Below are 17,986 nucleotides of genomic sequence, written 5' to 3' on the forward strand. Positions count from 1 at the left end.
TGACACCAGTTATTAGATGAATAAATTAAAATGTATAATTGACACTGAACATGAAAAAATACAAAAAGAATACTAAGAGAAATAAAACATAAAATAGATGCAATGAAGATTATACACTCAAGTTTGGGTGAAATAGCTTCACTATTTCATAGAATCTTCTATGATGCCTCAAATGGCGCTTTTCAATTACCAGTACCAGCTCAACTCAACTCAACTCAACTTGCCTCGTCTTGGCTCGGATTCTCACAGCAAGAAGACAAACATTGTTTCAGGAGAGGCAGAGGACAGCAAAACGAAACACTGCTGAAAAAACAGGAGAGTTTACTCCATCTGGCGTGTGCTATGATGACAAAGTGAATAGTGACGATTCTCTCTGACCAATCAGCAGTTTGCCGTGTTTTCACGTTACGTTTTAGTATCGCCTCAGCTCACCTCAGCTCGCTCATAACCTCTTTGGAGGTGATACAAAAAATAGTACCAGGTACAGGTACACCTTTTAACACAGTGGAAAACCAAACAAAGGCAAGTCGAAGTGAGTCGAGCTGGTACTGCGTAGTGGAAAAGTACCATAAGTCCAGCATACATGTGTATTCTGAGTGTCAGTTTCTCTCTGCAGATGATCTGTAAACTGCATTCTCCGGTTCTAACTCTATCGTGATATCAACTCTATAGTGGTTTGCCCGAGCATTTCAATTTATTAGCTTTCACAAATGGCTTTCCCAACTTATTTATGCATATGCGCGGCACATTATTCTGCTTGCTCTGTGGGCTCTTTCTTGGGCTCTGTGATAAAGTTTGTATAAGTGGAGAAGAAAGAAGTCATAGTCGGAGGCTCATGACAATTTATTTAGCAAAATAAAATAAACAGTATCAGTGTGATCACACGCAACAAACTAAGATAAACTCTGGGCACGTTGCTTTCTAACGAAGTCCCACCAGCAACGCAACAGGTAAATACAGCCACGAGACCTTAGCCACACTCTCTCTGCCACTTCTGCCTCTCAGTGGCCCTTTCACGGGTCTCCCCATGCCAGTCACTGTAATTAGAAAGCAGGTGAATTTCATTTTGCACTTGACCTACTTACTGACCGCTCATCTCCAAACATTCAATCCCGCTGCAACCGCCACCGTAGATGAAACATATAAATTATCAGAGCTAACAGAGTCTGTTAAAAATGTAATAGATTGGATGACTAATTATTTTCTCCTATTAAATTCGTATAAGACAGGGATATTACTTATTAGAACAAAAAACAGTACACAGAATCTCTTGGATTACAATTTGCAACTAGACGGATGTACTGTTAAATCAAAAATCTGTGTGTTAGATTATTCCATTCCCAAGCTACAAAACATGTTACCTGTTTCTGATGCAGAAAAGTTATGTCATGCATTAATGACCTCTAGACTGGACTGTTTTAGTGCACTGCTAGATGGTTGTCCTGCATCCTCAATAAACAAGCTACAGCTAGTCCAAAATGCAGAGTCTTTACCAGGTCAAGAAAATATTATCATATTACCCCAATTACATGTACATAATTGTGTTTTTGAGAAAGAAATGTTTATGTGTGGTTAGTTAAAAACTTAACATTTTAAATTACCTGAATAAAGCCATAAAACACATACAGAAAATTTGTTCATAAGACTTTTGAGAACTGGACCTTGTAGCCAAGAGTTTTGCTTTAAAATTATGAAAACAATTATCCTGTTCACTCATTCACAGGAAACAATTTAGCATGTAAAAATCCTTATGGCTGAACAAATAATTTCTTTGCACTATTCTACTTCCTTAAAGGGATAGATCATCTCAACTACCGTGTTCAAGGTCCAGAAAAGTATTAAGGACATCCATAAAATAGTTCAACCTTAATTTTATGAAGCTACGAGAATACTTTTTGTGTGCAAAGAAAGCAAAAATAATGACTTCATACAACAATTATTTCCCCTATCAGTCTTTGATATGCATTCATGAGCATACCCAAAAACATACAAAGAAATTGTTTAATAAAGTTTTTTTTTTTTTTTTTGCATACAAAAAGTATTATCATAGCGTCAGCTGTCACATGGACTATTTGAACAATGTCCTTACTACCTTTCTGGGCCTTAAATGTTGTAATTGTATTGCTGTCAGAAGATTTTCTGAATTTATCAAAAATATCTTAATTTGTGTTCCTAAAATGAACGAAGGTCTTATGGGTTTGAAATGACATGAGGGTGAGGAATTAATGACAGAATTTTCATCTTTGGGTGAACTATCCCTTTAATCACACATGCTGTAAGTTCAGATATGTACAGTATGTCAATCTGTTCGAAGGTAACTGATTTTACCTTAAGCCATGAGCTTAATCCAAAGGCCATGAGCTTTAACCGAGGTGAATGGATGAGGGCTGAGAGGCATATTGGCTTAAAAAGCCAGTGAAGCAGTCACCACGACACATTATACAACCCGTTCTCATCAGTCTGCGTATAAATAACACGACTTTACACTTTCTATTTGCGTGTAATGCATACGCCAAATGCCATTTTTGCGTGCATATGATACGCCAATCCTTCCCATTAATTTCGGTGGAGAGCAGATGCGTCCAAATAACACGCATCATCTTCAGCGGCAGTGACGTCACCAGCGAGGCTCGTTCAGTTCACCTGATGCGCGTACACCTTCAAACAGGTAAGCAAGGTTAAATATATTTTTTTATTCTTCTTTTTGTAATGATATCACGTGGTTAAGCGTATTGTTTTAATTATTTCAGTATTTCTGCATCACGTTAGACAGGGCCGTGTTTTTAAAGGGCAGTTTATGCTCCAATTATGGGTCAGTGGGCTGCTCAGCTAGCCTACCATTGTCATTAGCCTAAGCTAACCTGTACTGTTTATAGACCTGTTGCAGTTTTAAATAAATTTATGATGTGACATATGGGTCTTCAGCTTTTAGACATGACTAATACAAGCACAACAAAGCACCCAACCCAATATCGCGTGATAATCGTGATCGTGTAAAAAGTCCACACATTTAGCATATTTTTACAATACTAGCCTAACTTTTGCTTGACCACGTCATGTGTAGCCAATACACACACAGTAACTACAGCATATTTACCATGCTTCTCCTACTGTAACCGTAGTTTTACTCTGGACTTTGTAACGCACATAACCACGACATTTACTATGGGTTTACCATAGTAACCATAGTTTTACTCTGGTATTTGTATTTACTAACACACATAACCACGACATTTACTATGGGTTTACCATAGTAACCATAGTTTTACTCTGGTATTTGTATTTACTAACACACAATAACCACAACATTTACTATGGGTTTACCATAGTAACCATAGTTTTACTCTGGTATTTGTATTTACTAACACACAATAACCACGACACTTACTATGGGTTTACCATAGTAACCATAGTTTTACTCTGGTATTTGTAGTTACTAACACACATTAACCACAAATTTACTATGGGTTTACCATAGTAACCATAGTTTTACTCTGGTATTTGTATTTACTAACACACAATAACCACAACATTTACTATGGGTTTACCATAGTAACCATAGTTTTACTCTGGTATTTGTAGTTACTAACACACATTAACCACAAATTTACTATGGGTTTACCATAGTAACCATAGTTTTACTCTGGTATTTGTATTTACTAACACACAATAACCACAACACTTACCAGGATTTTACCACAGTAACTGTTTTTACTCTACACTATTTGTAAAGCACAGTAACCACTAAGTTTGCCATGCCTTTAATATCTTTTTGTGATGTAATTGTAATTCAGTGTTTTTTTCTGTCTTGCAGTTACGTCGGATTACATACTCCACAACAACCTGTAATCCAGCAGATCTTTAAAGAAGCCATCTCTTGTAAAATCTCTCTCTCTCTCTCTCTCTCTCTCTCTCTCTCTCTCTCTCTCTCTCTCTCTCTCTCTCTCTCTCTCTCTCGCTCTGCTAGAATTAACAGGGAACTTCAACTCCACGCTCCCAATGCTGATATTGAAGAAGCTGTCAAGGGGGCTGAACAAGTCCTTCAAAGGATCAACCCTTCACAGGTAATGTTGAAGACTCTTAGTTATAACTGATTTGCTTTAATGAACGCATCCTTATATTATGTGTTAATCAAATATTTTGGTCACAGATCATTTTAACACACTGTCTCAACATGTTTATATTTCAGGAAGGCCTGTCATGAGATTTGAATTTGACCATCTTGTGCATTTATGAAGAAGACCAAAAGCTGCGAAGGCAAACACTTCCAATGGTACGTCAGATACATTTTTCTCAGCATTTGATGTTTCTTAAATTTTGGTTCACTTAGCCCATCAGGAAGAACACTCAACAAAGAGCATGTTGTAGTAATAATAATTCATCCAATAATCATATTATATTGCACAAGCTTACTTGTACAAAATTCTACAACTTTTACTCCTACTGCTGTTATTGGCCATTACCACAGCTCCCATCAGATTGTGCCCATTGTAAGAGTGTTCATATCATGAAGTTTAAATGAAGTCCATTGTATTCTTTATTAATCTTTACAAATTGGTGCCGCCTCTTCCTGTTTCAACAGTACATGATATCTGTCCACACCTCATAGTCTGCCTTTCTTTCTGTGGTGATGTTACTGAACACATCTGTCTTAGAAGCAAGAGAATGGAAATCCTAGTTTAACTTTTCAAGTGCTACACATCAGATCTTCAATGAATTTGGGCAATCAGATCACTTAAAGTTGTTCACACAAAGACCAATAACTATAATGAGAAGTATTTTAGCATCCACACCAACAGACAATACTGTACAATTACTGCTATGCACACTGCAGTTACAGTATGTTGTATTCTGCCATTTGTTGTTGTCAGTGTTTTTGTTGTTCATAATGTGATAAATTATCTTTGTTTCTTCTTGCAGGATTTCTCACAGATTACTTAATCATTCTTCATCAACTCTTCACAATATCAGCCCATTCAAAAGCTTCCAGATCTTCCTCTCTTGTGTGACACATCTGCTCTCAGTCCTTTACTGCCAACCTCCAGTCTTAGCATTTCTGCTTGTATTCATTTTTCCTCTACATTCATCACTCCAATCTCTACTATAAGCACTCCTGTATATATATATATATATACTCATAATAATTATTATTATTATTAACCATTTATTTGTTTTGCATTTATTCACAATAGAAGCAAACAATGATTACAGGATATATGTTTTTAAAGGTGATAATTGTAAAATATTGGAGCATTGTTCTTAATCATTTTTGCCTATTTGGTTGATAAAGGGAAGAAAACAATATATTTTCAACTGTAGCCTTGATTATTCTTTGGCATCTTTTGTCAGGATTTCTGTAAACAAATTCCCTTTTTATTTTTGAATATTAAACTTATGTTTTTTGAAGGGAGTTTCTGTTGCAATTTTGTTTGTTTGTTTTCACTTAGTTACCTCTATGCATTTTTTTTTTTTTTATCAACTTTTCTTTTTTTTTCATAGTGGAATAAACTGGAGAGAGACTGTTCTGGGCACTATGTTTATCTGCGAAAAGTTTGACATATCAATAAACACTGTAAAATGACTAGACAATGAGTGATTGATGTCATGATGTTTGTTTGTTTGTTTTCTATTCCTATAGTTCAACTGGTGGATCTAAGAATGGCAAGTTTTTAGGGTCCATTTCCATGAAACATAGATGTGATAAATTGTTTACCTTTAATACACTATAAATACATTGTAAATATTACAGAAGGAAAATTGAGTAGTAGAAAAATATTGTGTTTAAATAATCTTCAGAGGTGTTTTTTTAAGCAAATTAAACATTTTGACATTTATTTTTCACACAGTATATGCAAACTTTTGAGTTTAAGTACTGTACACTAATATTAGTGTAAACAATGTAGCCTATTCAATACAATGGGAATCATTATACCCTCGTTAAAACACAAAACAAAAAAACACCTTTAATCAACGTATTTCTTGCTGCATAAGGGTAACTGCAGCTTCTGTCCATTCACTACAGGAACCCGGAAGCTCCCGGCATAAATGACCATATATGTACAAGTTAGTGTGACGCCTCTGCTCAACTGGGTTGCCATTGGCTTTGACGTTCCCTTGGCTCTCGCAGAACTCGCTGTGATTGGACTATCTTTTAACCCAAATTATAAACCGCTTAATGTTGCAAAGTCCGTTTGACTGTAATTATTACGTCAGTAACACCTTCAGTTAACAATGCAGTGTTGCTATGTCGTGAGAAATTACCTCTTTACCGAAATCGTAACCCTAACCCTAAGCACAACTCCAATAAACTCCAAATACCAGCGCTAATATTACTCGCGTTCAAACGATAGAATGGCAGAGACTTATGGGTAATGTAGTTTAAAATGTTTAATAATTAAAAAAATGGGAAAATGCAATCTTGTTTAACAAAGGGTAATCTAAACATGTTCATTGTGCAAACATTAATGACATATTTAAGAGGCAGGCTGAAATTCGATATTTTACTAAGTGCACTTTTTTAAACACCTTTATACCACCTTTCCATATATGATTGAAAACTCTGTCCAACATTATTTAATTAGCATAGCATAAGTAGTTGTCCTGCCAATTTTTTCTTTGACACTATAATCAGACTTTGATTTACAGCCATTTGAAATTTACATTTTTTTGCTCTTCTAGGGGACTCTACTGGGCCCTTGAAGATGGAAGGGCAGTAAAACATACACATACCTTTTCTCATCATGGACAACAGACTGTGCTGAGTCATAATTTTTAAGTTTTTCTTTTCAACAAATTGCCAATATGTAAGTTGTAAGTCATGTTTATCTTAGAATAAGAATAGAACCATAAAAATATACATCAGTGCCTATTTGGAATAGGCTCCAAATATTGAATTATATCAGGTGCAAGGATACAGTATTGAAAGTAAACAAAGACACCAATTTAAACAACCAATACATACTGTGACACTTCATTGTACTTTCACAGTGTCAATGTGTCATTCATTAAGACAAGGTACAGAGAGTGTGTAGTTTATAGTGCAAAGCCATACAATTAATGCAATGCAAAGAATCATAATATTAAGAGCTAATTTGTGTCTCTGTGTAAAATACTCCTCATATTTGTCCTCCTCGGGTACTAAACATCAGTAATGTGCATGCTCATCTTGCTTATTATACAGTACTGGATTCATGTTGATCTTTCCCTTGTCCATCACCTTCAGTTGTACATGAAATTCCTGCAGCATTATAGTCCATGCAGTATCTTCTAATGCAGCTTTCAGCCTGCCCTTCATCTAACTGAATGTCATTAATGTAACCAAATGTTCATTTCTTAATTAAAACACATTTAACTATTGTTTACAAAATTAAATGGTGTATTTACCAAACACCATTCTTAATATAGAATATTCACCCTACTTTATTATCCAACACCATGTGCAGTACTTTACTGGAGGATACAACATAAAGACAACTAAAGTAATGTATTAAGACAAATGATATACAATTTTTAACAATATTAAAAATGGGTTATGTTAAAACCATGTTTTTCTAATCAGATGAAACCATGCAAATGCATGCATGGTGAAATGTCTTGAGCCCCAAAGAATCACATCAAGTTTTTAGAGCTCTCCTGCTTTTCTTCCTCTTCTTGCTTGTCCATGTCCTGGACATATCCTAATCTTCCATGTCATACATTTTTTTTTTGCAGTTGTTATGCAGCACCCTACAGCACAACTGATGAACAAAAGACATGTAACTAATTTAAATCAAATATCTTTATTGTCAAAATACAATGAACACAAGTATACAGGTGATGAAAGTCTTGGGTGCAGACTGCAGCGTGACAGTATGGATGACAAATGAATTAATTCATGAATATATATGAAATACAAATTCTGAATATATATATATATATATATGCAACACACATATATAAGGGACTCAATTCAGGTAGATAACAATATATGTTAAAAATTATGCTATACAAAGAGCATGAATTGAAAACAATAATAATCACAGTACACATACATCTCTGCAGTAAAGCACGGTATGAATTAGTGCAAACAGAATGTCAGGGTGCATAATAATATTGAGTCCAGTCAGCATAACTGATAAGAGTGCAGGGCATATGAGGTTGGTGGGGTGTGTATGGTTTTACTGGTATGAGTTCAGTTCAGTCTGATTGCCTATGAAAGGAACTTGTCTCACTGTCTGCTGGTGTAGGTTCTGTGATAACGTCTGCCTGATGGTAACAGTGAGAGCAATCCATGGCTCGGCTGGCTGGAGTCTCTGACGGTCCTCCTCACACTCCACCTGGTCTAGATGTCCTGGAGGGCCAAAACATGTATTTAGGTTACGGTAAATCAATAAACAATATATAGTATTTTTATTTATAAGTGTTGCACTGGACTTAACATTGATTCTTGTTGGGGATATTGGCCAAAAGAATCCCACCACAACTAGCTCTCGTTGTTTAGCTGTGATGTTTACTTTTACAGGCCGTAACATCTGAGCTGTCGCAGTAGAGCGGTTTGTGAATGCAGTCTTCACAGAAGATAACTGATGGGTTCAGGTAGCAGTGATGCACTCGGTGGCCATTCAATTGATATCTTCATCAATTGGCTTCATCTTAATTCAAACAAACAAACAAAACAATAAGTCAGCAATAACCATTCTAGAGTAATAGTGTTGGTGAATACAGTTGCAGGTGTCAGTACTCACCATATTCAGTCATTTCCTTCCCAAATCACAGAGATGATGCACAGCTTATTTGCTCATTTTAGGAGCTATAAAAAAGATGTATATGTGAAAAACTATAACTGCGGACTTGAAAAGTCTTTTGAGAGATCAACATCAATGTTGTACCACACATAACTGCATTGAATTCAGACATACAAATTGAAATGTGAAACTTTTCACCTTTCTGTCTTTTCTTTTGGGGCACAAGAAGTCCATGTTCATTCCTCATTTCTTTAGGACTGGTTTGACTGATTTTCTTTGCGTTTCTGGTCTTCAGCTGTAAAACAAGAAAATATTTATTGACCCCATGTTTAATCATTATTGTTGTTTAAAAATATAAATAAAGCAGATATCATTATATACTTCAAGCACAAGTTCCTTGGCAACTCTAGTAGGCTCCTGAGTTCATCTGTACAGATCAGATTCAGCGTCTGAGAAAATACCATCATGCAAACTCTCAGTTTCTGCCTTACAACAGAGCATAAAAGAATGTGTGAGTGAGGGACTACAGCATGAAGATGAAGTGAAAAAGGCAGAGACTCATTTAACAGAATGAGGGGAACATTTAAGAGATTTAAGAGAACAGTATTGTCTGTTGGTGTGGATGCTAAAATACTTCTCATTATAGTTATTGGTCTTTGTGTGAACAACTTTAAGTGATCTGATTGCCCAAATTCATTGAAGATCTGATGTGTAGCACTTGAAAAGTTAAACTAGGATTTCCATTCTCTTGCTTCTAAGACAGATGTGTTCAGTAACATCACCACAGAAAGAAAGGCAGACTATGAGGTGTGGACAGATATCATGTACTGTTGAAACAGGAAGAGGCGGCACCAATTTGTAAAGATTAATAAAGAATACAATGGACTTCATTTAAACTTCATGATATGAACACTCTTACAATGGGCACAATCTGATGGGAGCTGTGGTAATGGCCAATAACAGCAGTAGGAGTAAAAGTTGTAGAATTTTGTACAAGTAAGCTTGTGCAATATAATATGATTATTGGATGAATTATTACTACTACAACATGCTCTTTGTTGAGTGTTCTTCCTGATGGGCTAAGTGAACCAAAATTTAAGAAACATCAAATGCTGAGAAAAATGTATCTGACGTACCATTGGAAGTGTTTGCCTTCGCAGCTTTTGGTCTTCTTCATAAATGCACAAGATGGTCAAATTCAAATCTCATGACAGGCCTTCCTGAAATATAAACATGTTGAGACAGTGTGTTAAAATGATCTGTGACCAAAATATTTGATTAACACATAATATAAGGATGCGTTCATTAAAGCAAATCAGTTATAACTAAGAGTCTTCAACATTACCTGTGAAGGGTTGATCCTTTGAAGGACTTGTTCAGCCCCCTTGACAGCTTCTTCAATATCAGCATTGGGAGCGTGGAGTTGAAGTTCCCTGTTAATTCTAGCAGAGCGAGAGAGAGAGAGAGAGAGAGAGAGAGAGAGAGAGAGAGAGAGAGAGAGAGAGAGATTTTACAAGAGATGGCTTCTTTAAAGATCTGCTGGATTACAGGTTGTTGTGGAGTATGTAATCCGACGTAACTGCAAGACAGAAAAAACACTGAATTACAATTACATCACAAAAAGATATTAAAGGCATGGCAAACTTAGTGGTTACTGTGCTTTACAAATAGTGTAGAGTAAAAACAGTTACTGTGGTAAAATCCTGGTAAGTGTTGTGGTTATTGTGTGTTAGTAAATACAAATACCAGAGTAAAACTGTGGTTACTATGGTAAACCCATAGTAAATTTGTGGTTAATGTGTGTTAGTAACTACAAATACCAGAGTAAAACTATGGTTACTATGGTAAACCCATAGTAAATGTTGTGGTTATTGTGTGTTAGTAAATACAAATACCAGAGTAAAACTATGGTTACTATGGTAAACCCATAGTAAATGTTGTGGTTATTGTGTGTTAGTAAATACAAATACCAGAGTAAAACTATGGTTACTATGGTAAACCCATAGTAAATGTCGTGGTTATTGTGTGTTAGTAAATACAAATACCAGAGTAAAACTATGGTTACTATGGTAAACCCATAGTAAATTTGTGGTTAATGTGTGTTAGTAACTACAAATACCAGAGTAAAACTATGGTTACTATGGTAAACCCATAGTAAATGTCGTGGTTATTGTGTGTTAGTAAATACAAATACCAGAGTAAAACTATGGTTACTATGGTAAACCCATAGTAAATTTGTGGTTAATGTGTGTTAGTAACTACAAATACCAGAGTAAAACTATGGTTACTATGGTAAACCCATAGTAAATTTGTGGTTAATGTGTGTTAGTAAATACAAATACCAGAGTAAAACTATGGTTACTATGGTAAACCCATAGTAAATGTTGTGGTTATTGTGTGTTAGTAAATACAAATACCAGAGTAAAACTATGGTTACTATGGTAAACCCATAGTAAATGTCGTGGTTATGTGCGTTACAAAGTCCAGAGTAAAACTACGGTTACAGTAGGAGAAGCATGGTAAATATGCTGTAGTTACTGTGTGTGTATTGGCTACACATGACGTGGTCAAGCAAAAGTTAGGCTAGTATTGTAAAAATATGCTAAATGTGTGGACTTTTTACACGATCACGATTATCACGCGATATTGGGTTGGGTGCTTTGTTGTGCTTGTATTAGTCATGTCTAAAAGCTGAAGACCCATATGTCACATCATAAATTTATTTAAAACTGCAACAGGTCTATAAACAGTACAGGTTAGCTTAGGCTAATGACAATGGTAGGCTAGCTGAGCAGCCCACTGACCCATAATTGGAGCATAAACTGCCCTTTAAAAACACGGCCCTGTCTAACGTGATGCAGAAATACTGAAATAATTAAAACAATACGCTTAACCACGTGATATCATTACAAAAAGAAGAATAAAAAAATATATTTAACCTTGCTTACCTGTTTGAAGGTGTACGCGCATCAGGTGAACTGAACGAGCCTCGCTAGTGACGTCACTGCCGCTGAAGATGATGCGTGTTATTCGGACGCATCTGCTCTCCACCGAAATTAATGGGAAGGATTGGCGTATCATATGCACGCAAAAATGGCATTTGGCGTATGCATTACACGCAAATAGAAAGTGTAAAGTCGTGTTATTTATACGCAGACTCATGAGAACGGGTTGCATTATAAACTCAGGGTTGACCCCACCGAGCAGTATTACTATAAGTGGCAATATAAATGTAAATGGGATACTTCAACTTAGAGACCGGTAAAGATGTAAACAATTACTCAATTCCATTACATGTGGAAATAAATAATACACAACATAGTTGCCAATATGATTAGTTCAGATTTATGGGTTCTATTACTACATTTTATGGCAATGAAATGCTGCGCATGTTGATGTGATTATTGTTTAGTATACATAATTTGATCTCCTGATTTAACTGAATTTTATTATGCACAATAATCATGAGCCTGCTTCTCCCAATATAATTGTAAGTCTTTAGAGAAGGGTCTATTGACCGTGGGTTTATAACCAACTCTTCCTGTTTTCATACTATGGCTTATTGCTTTTTGATGAATTTCAACACTAAAAGTTCACATGTAGTACAGTCTCAGAAAACAGAACCAACAGCAAAAGCATTTGGATGCAACCTAAAATTAAATAATTTTTTTCTAAATTAAAAATTAATGAGGTATTTAGAGCACATTAAGCTTTTTATGTATACTCGTGCAGGCTTCATCCAATCATCATCAGCTTCACATCATCTGACTCCTTCAGAGAGCGCTGAATGCATGCAATTAGATATGAAGGAGGCTCATATGACATGCATCTCAAAGCCGATGCTCTCCAGATGCAGAGACTATCTAAAATTTCTTGTTTTTTGATAAATATGAAGAAGCCTCCGGCACAACAGCTTGAAGATTATCTGCGAATAAACTCTTAAGCTAAAAAAATTTGGACACATTTATCCAAAGCAACTTACAATTGCTATAAACATCTCAGCAGTCACACACCTCTGGAGCAGCTAGGGGTTAAGTGTCTTGCTCAGGGACAGATTGATGTCTCAAAGTGGATTTGAACCCAGGTCTCTCACACCAAAGGCATATGACTTATCCACTGCGCCAACACCCCCACCATGGAGACAATGATTCAATTATTTAACCTACATTCAGTTAAAATGGTGACTCTTCCAAAAAAACAGCCTCATATGGATTTTGTAGCTCTGCAGATGGATGCAGAATTGCTGTACCTTCCTTTTTAAGGCTGGATCACACATTGCTCTGCATATATCATCAAAGTTCCTCTCTAGTTAAGACAACAAGAGGTGCTTTCTGCTAGATAGGGACTTCCTTTGGTTTATGTTGAGGGGAAGCCATGAAAAGGGCTATCGATCTGCTCACAGTAATTTCAGTTTTCCATTTCACTGCTGTGTCAGTGGGCATTTGTCTGTTCTAACTGCATGCTGGCACTACAACATCAGAACTGGTTGAACCTGGGCTTAATGGAGTCATTTTTATACTTGAGTTGACATCTCAAATCAACTGCTTTCATAGCAGCTGGGAGGTCAGGGGAGTGAAATATCTTTAAAAAATGAAATGTAACTTTAAAATTCATGTTACACTACCATTCAAAAATTTGTGATCAATTAGATTTTATGTTTTTTAAATAATCTTTAATGCTCATCAAGGCTGTATTTATTTAATACAAAAAATACAGTAAAACAGTAATAATGTAAAATATTGTTACAATTTAAAATAATGTTTTTTTGTTTAATACACTTAAAAATATATAAGTTATGGCAAAGCCGAATTTTCATCAGTCAATAAGTCTTTAGTGTAACATGATCCTTCAGATATCAGTCTAATATACTTATTTGTTATCAATATTGGAAAGAGTTATACTGCTTAATATTACTTATTGGATTTTAACATGATTCTTTGATTAATAAAAACTTAAAAAGTACAGCATTTATTCAAAATAGAAAACCTTTTGTAACAACTTTAGTCTTTACTATTACATTTGTTAAGCAATTTCATATATATTTGCTAAATAAAAGGATTAACTTCTTTCAAAAATGAAAATGACCAGTAATGCATTGTATATTGTTATTCTTTTCTGTACATTCTCATCTTGAACAGAGCTAAGCTAGATAATGTATTATATTAATAATAGTTTTTAGTTTAGAAAGAATGCACAATTTTACCTTTGTGACCATGAATTAGTCGTGCATTGCTGTAGTAAGATAAAAACAAAAAACTAATTTAAAATAAATTACTAAAACTAAAGCTATAATATGTATTTATATTTAAATATCAATTTAAAGCTTTTTTTCTTGTTTGAAGATTGCAGATTTTAAGATTCACACTTTGGATTATAAAATCCAATACTTACTGCAGGGCTTCTAAATCTGTTGGCCAAAACCATCTGAACCGATGGTTTTCTAATTGGGAAACCAAGTAAAGGCAATCAAAATGCAATAAGTTTAATCTCCGTGCTATTCTGCAACACTAAGTAAAACTCACTGCTTGATCCAAGTGGCCCCATTGAAGGGTTCAGTGAGGTCACCTGGAATTCTGACTGATAAGCACTAGAGAGTTGCCGGGGCATAACTTGACCATAATTAGCATTAAGCGGATGCTCATTCACCCCAGTGCAACATTTTAATTTACGGATTGTGCAATAAAGGATCAACTGCTTGTGCAATAGTTCCAATTATGCTTGTGATGCTGAGTCACTGAAGGAGAAGAATTAGAAACCATCCGCTCACAGAGTACAGTAATACAGACAATACATGGGATAATGCACATTACAGGGGAAGGTGTGGAGGAAAACTTCACTGCTTATTCAATTTGTGGAAGTTAAGTGGGTTAACATTTATAGTTGGCAGTGCAGAAGCCTTCAGTAATGCATGAAGACTTCAAAATGACCTGATATACTTTCCGACTGAAAATATATGAAAAGCCTTAAACCACATACGTTAAAGGGCTAGTTCATCGCAAAATAAAAATTCTCTCATTATTTACTCATATATTATTTACATTCTCATGTCAATCAGAACTTTGTTTTGCAATTGCCTGAAAGCTTTTGCAGCTTTATTAGCTTACTATTATTAATTTCAGAGATCATTTACTTGCAGATGTCTTCTAAATATTAAAAGACTAGATATGAAACAATAAAACTGTGCCACATTCTCAGTATATTGACATGGTAGATATAAATAATTTATCCAGTGCTTTAGCTAGTGTCTTTTGTTATTGCTGTCATGTCCACCCACTGTAGGAAGAAAACAATGTATTTTTCATTAACCAAAGAGTGTACATAACATCTCACTGCATATTTATTATTTTTTCTTTATTAATTTATACCCATCACAGCTGTATAAATCTACAGCCAAAGAATGTTAACTAAAGCTGAATAATTTGAAATAGAACATTATTACAAACCACCATTACAACAAACATGGTCAAATATTTGGACAACTGACTCATATATTCATATACTTGTCTTTATGAACTAACTTTGGAAATTATGAACAATTTGTTCAAGTTGTTTTCATGCTGATATCCTGCCAACAAACTTTGGAAATTATGAACAATTTGTTCAAGTTGTTTTCATGCTGATATCCTGCCAACAACACCAAAAATGTTACATCAAGTCTCCACGCCAAGAATATTATTCACAGGTATATCATACCCTGTTTGCCAAATCAGTTATTTTGCCTGGTACCCAAAACTTGTCAGCACAGCTTATTTAGTTTCCAAAATCCTGTTAAATACCAAGTTTTATGACCAAATTAATACAAAATGACCAATTAATTATTTAATTTATTTATAAGGGCTGCAAAAACAATTAATTGCTTTCAAAATAAAAGTTTATGGTGGTGTATAAAGTATCTGAAAGCCATACTCAAGTAAAAGTACAGATATCTTACCAGAAAATGACTTTGGTAGAAGTTGAAGTCACCGTTTAGAATATTACTTGAGTAAAAGTCTTAAAGTATGTGATATTTATTGTACTTAAGTACGAAAAGTATTTTTAAAATCTTAAACGTACTTAAATATTGAAAGTAAAAGTACCAAATGGAAAGCAAAATGGAAAAGAATATATATAAAAGGTTCATACACCGCTTGAGTGGCAAGATTGTGTTCAGTTTTTACTCTTTCTCCCATTTTTGGGAATGAGTAAGAAGCACTTCATCTGGTACTTATTGTCTTACTTAGTGAGGTGCGTGCCAGATTAAGAGCATTAACTGCTGCCTTCATCCCTAGGGATCTAACTGCTTACAAGAAGACCAGGTATGACCTTCAAACAACCATAAAATCAGCCAAAAGATACTTTAGGGATAGAGTGGAGTCAGAATATCATGGCTCTGACCCCCATCTCTCTTCCCCCAAAAATCTCCTGTCTAAATGATTACTGCCCTGTAGCACTGACATCAGTCATCATGAAGTGCTTCAAACATCTAGTCAAATCCCACATTTGACTAGATCCTCCTCTCTACTTGACACCTTGGACCCATTCCAATTCCTTACCGCTCAAATAGATCCACTGATGATGCCATTGCAATGGTCATACACTTTGCCCTGGCACACTTGAAGGGAAGAGATACATTCATTCATTGATTACAGCTCTGCATTTATCACCATCATCCCTACCAACTATTAAACTATTAAGAACTTAAAGATCTGGGTCTTGACAGTCACTTTTGTAACTTGATCCTGGACTTCCTGACCGGCAGACCCCAGGTGGCTAGAATTGGCAATCACACATCCTCCTCACTCACACTCAGCACTGGTGTCCCACAGGGATGTGTACTCAGTCCTCTCTTGTATGGGTCACGTTCCTATTCACATCAATGGAGAGATAATAGAGACAGTTAGGAGCAAGTTCCTTGGCATTCACCTGTCTGAGGATCTTTCCTGCACTGTAAAAAAAAAACATGGAAAAAAACGAGCAAATGCATGGCAGCACAGGGTGCCAAACGTTTGCCATTAATGGAAATAACGGTAAAACCTCATGAACTGAAGTAACATGCTTACACAGCAACAGGAAAAAAGAACATTGACCATACAGTACTATAAAATGTTTAAAACGTAATCTGAAATAACATATTTTGTATGTATAATTGCAAATACATGCATAGACCATAAAATGTAATGGCATTATTTGACTGTAAGTTCACGTAACATGTTTAAACCCTTATTTAATAAAACATGTTTTAACTGTAAATGTAAAAACTTGGTGTAGCAGTTGTTTAACTAAACATGATTTGAATGTAGATATAAATGACATGTTGACAACATTACTTTATAAAGCATGTTTTGACTGTAAACTGAAATCATGTTTTGATCATTATTTAACAGTTTGACTGTAAATTGAAATAACATGTGTTGACCGTTATTTGAAAAAATGAACTGTGATGGACCATAATTTTGAAAGGGATGTACAGCATTTTGATTTTGATTATGGCTCACAGATAATTTTATATGTAGTTCATGAAATGTATGTTATATGTCACAAAAAGTAATTAGAGAAAATAATTTGTATTTTTCCCTCTTTATTTTCTTCTGTTACAGTAGTTTCCATTGTAAATAACAACAATATTAAAAACTTTAAACAGTGCTACAGTACCATCATCTGAACATCGCTTATATGCTTAAAATACAACATTGACAATTCAAATTAATTTCATCATTGCATCTTCCACAAACTACAATTCGAACAGAACAATGGTCTCCAATTCAATCTCCATGTTGATGCCTTTAAAAAATAAGAGAGAAAATGGTTATATATCATACATCACATATCTATATTCATTATCATGTATGATCATGTTACTCTTTTTATATGTTCTTGAGTTTCGTACATAAAAAAAAATATTGTTTTTTTACTTCAAAAATGTTTTTGTTCATTAAATATGTAATGCACATTTTATGATGGTCCAGGACACCTTACTTCTTCAGACAGTTTAGTGATGTGACCTCACCCACTGACAAGGCCAAGGGTGCACTGCAACAGCAGAAACAACGTAAATACAGTAACACTTGTTGATTACAATTTTATATTTAATATTACATGCCAGCATATTTACCCAGTATGATGACCTCACAATGTCGCAGGAAATTTCCCCTTTTGCTTTCTATGGTAGACAATTTTTGGTGTGCGTTTCTGCACTGTTTTGACCTTTCTTGTTAAGTCCCGCCTTACGCACGCCATTGGTCAAACTGCTTCTCAATCATTGGCCTCGGCCCAACGGCATCAGC

The 17,986-nt window shown here is 35.1% G+C and overlaps 3 long non-coding RNA genes across 5 annotated transcripts; 1 reads left to right on the top strand and 2 right to left on the bottom strand.

The window, feature by feature from the left end:
* Positions 1–2,441: 2,441 nt before the first annotated feature.
* On the top strand, positions 2,442–5,589 carry LOC127959257 (uncharacterized). The gene is made up of 4 exons (XR_008154228.1): positions 2,442–2,668; positions 3,815–4,064; positions 4,190–4,273; positions 4,921–5,589. It is a non-coding gene; the product is annotated as an uncharacterized LOC127959257 (long non-coding RNA).
* Positions 5,590–7,783: 2,194 nt separating this feature from the next.
* Positions 7,784–11,814, bottom strand: LOC127959222 (uncharacterized). 3 transcript variants are annotated; one of them, XR_008154214.1, is made up of 7 exons: positions 11,672–11,814; positions 10,069–10,302; positions 9,860–9,943; positions 8,922–9,018; positions 8,724–8,788; positions 8,418–8,630; positions 7,784–8,329 (listed from the first exon to the last, which is right to left on the bottom strand). It is a non-coding gene; the product is annotated as an uncharacterized LOC127959222 (long non-coding RNA). The 3 variants fall into 3 exon arrangements; XR_008154216.1 differs by having other exon boundaries at positions 7,785–8,329; positions 10,069–10,165; positions 11,672–11,706; XR_008154215.1 differs by lacking the exons at positions 9,860–9,943; positions 10,069–10,302; positions 11,672–11,814 and adding an exon at positions 9,105–9,206 and having other exon boundaries at positions 7,789–8,329.
* A 5,254-nt stretch (positions 11,815–17,068) lies between these two features.
* On the bottom strand, positions 17,069–17,964 carry LOC127959103 (uncharacterized). The gene is made up of 3 exons (XR_008154203.1): positions 17,815–17,964; positions 17,679–17,732; positions 17,069–17,483 (listed from the first exon to the last, which is right to left on the bottom strand). It is a non-coding gene; the product is annotated as an uncharacterized LOC127959103 (long non-coding RNA).
* Between the last annotated feature and the right edge of the window lie 22 nt (positions 17,965–17,986).

Source organism: Carassius gibelio, chromosome B6 (assembly GCF_023724105.1).
Source record: "Carassius gibelio isolate Cgi1373 ecotype wild population from Czech Republic chromosome B6, carGib1.2-hapl.c, whole genome shotgun sequence".
NCBI lineage: Eukaryota > Metazoa > Chordata > Actinopteri > Cypriniformes > Cyprinidae > Carassius > Carassius gibelio.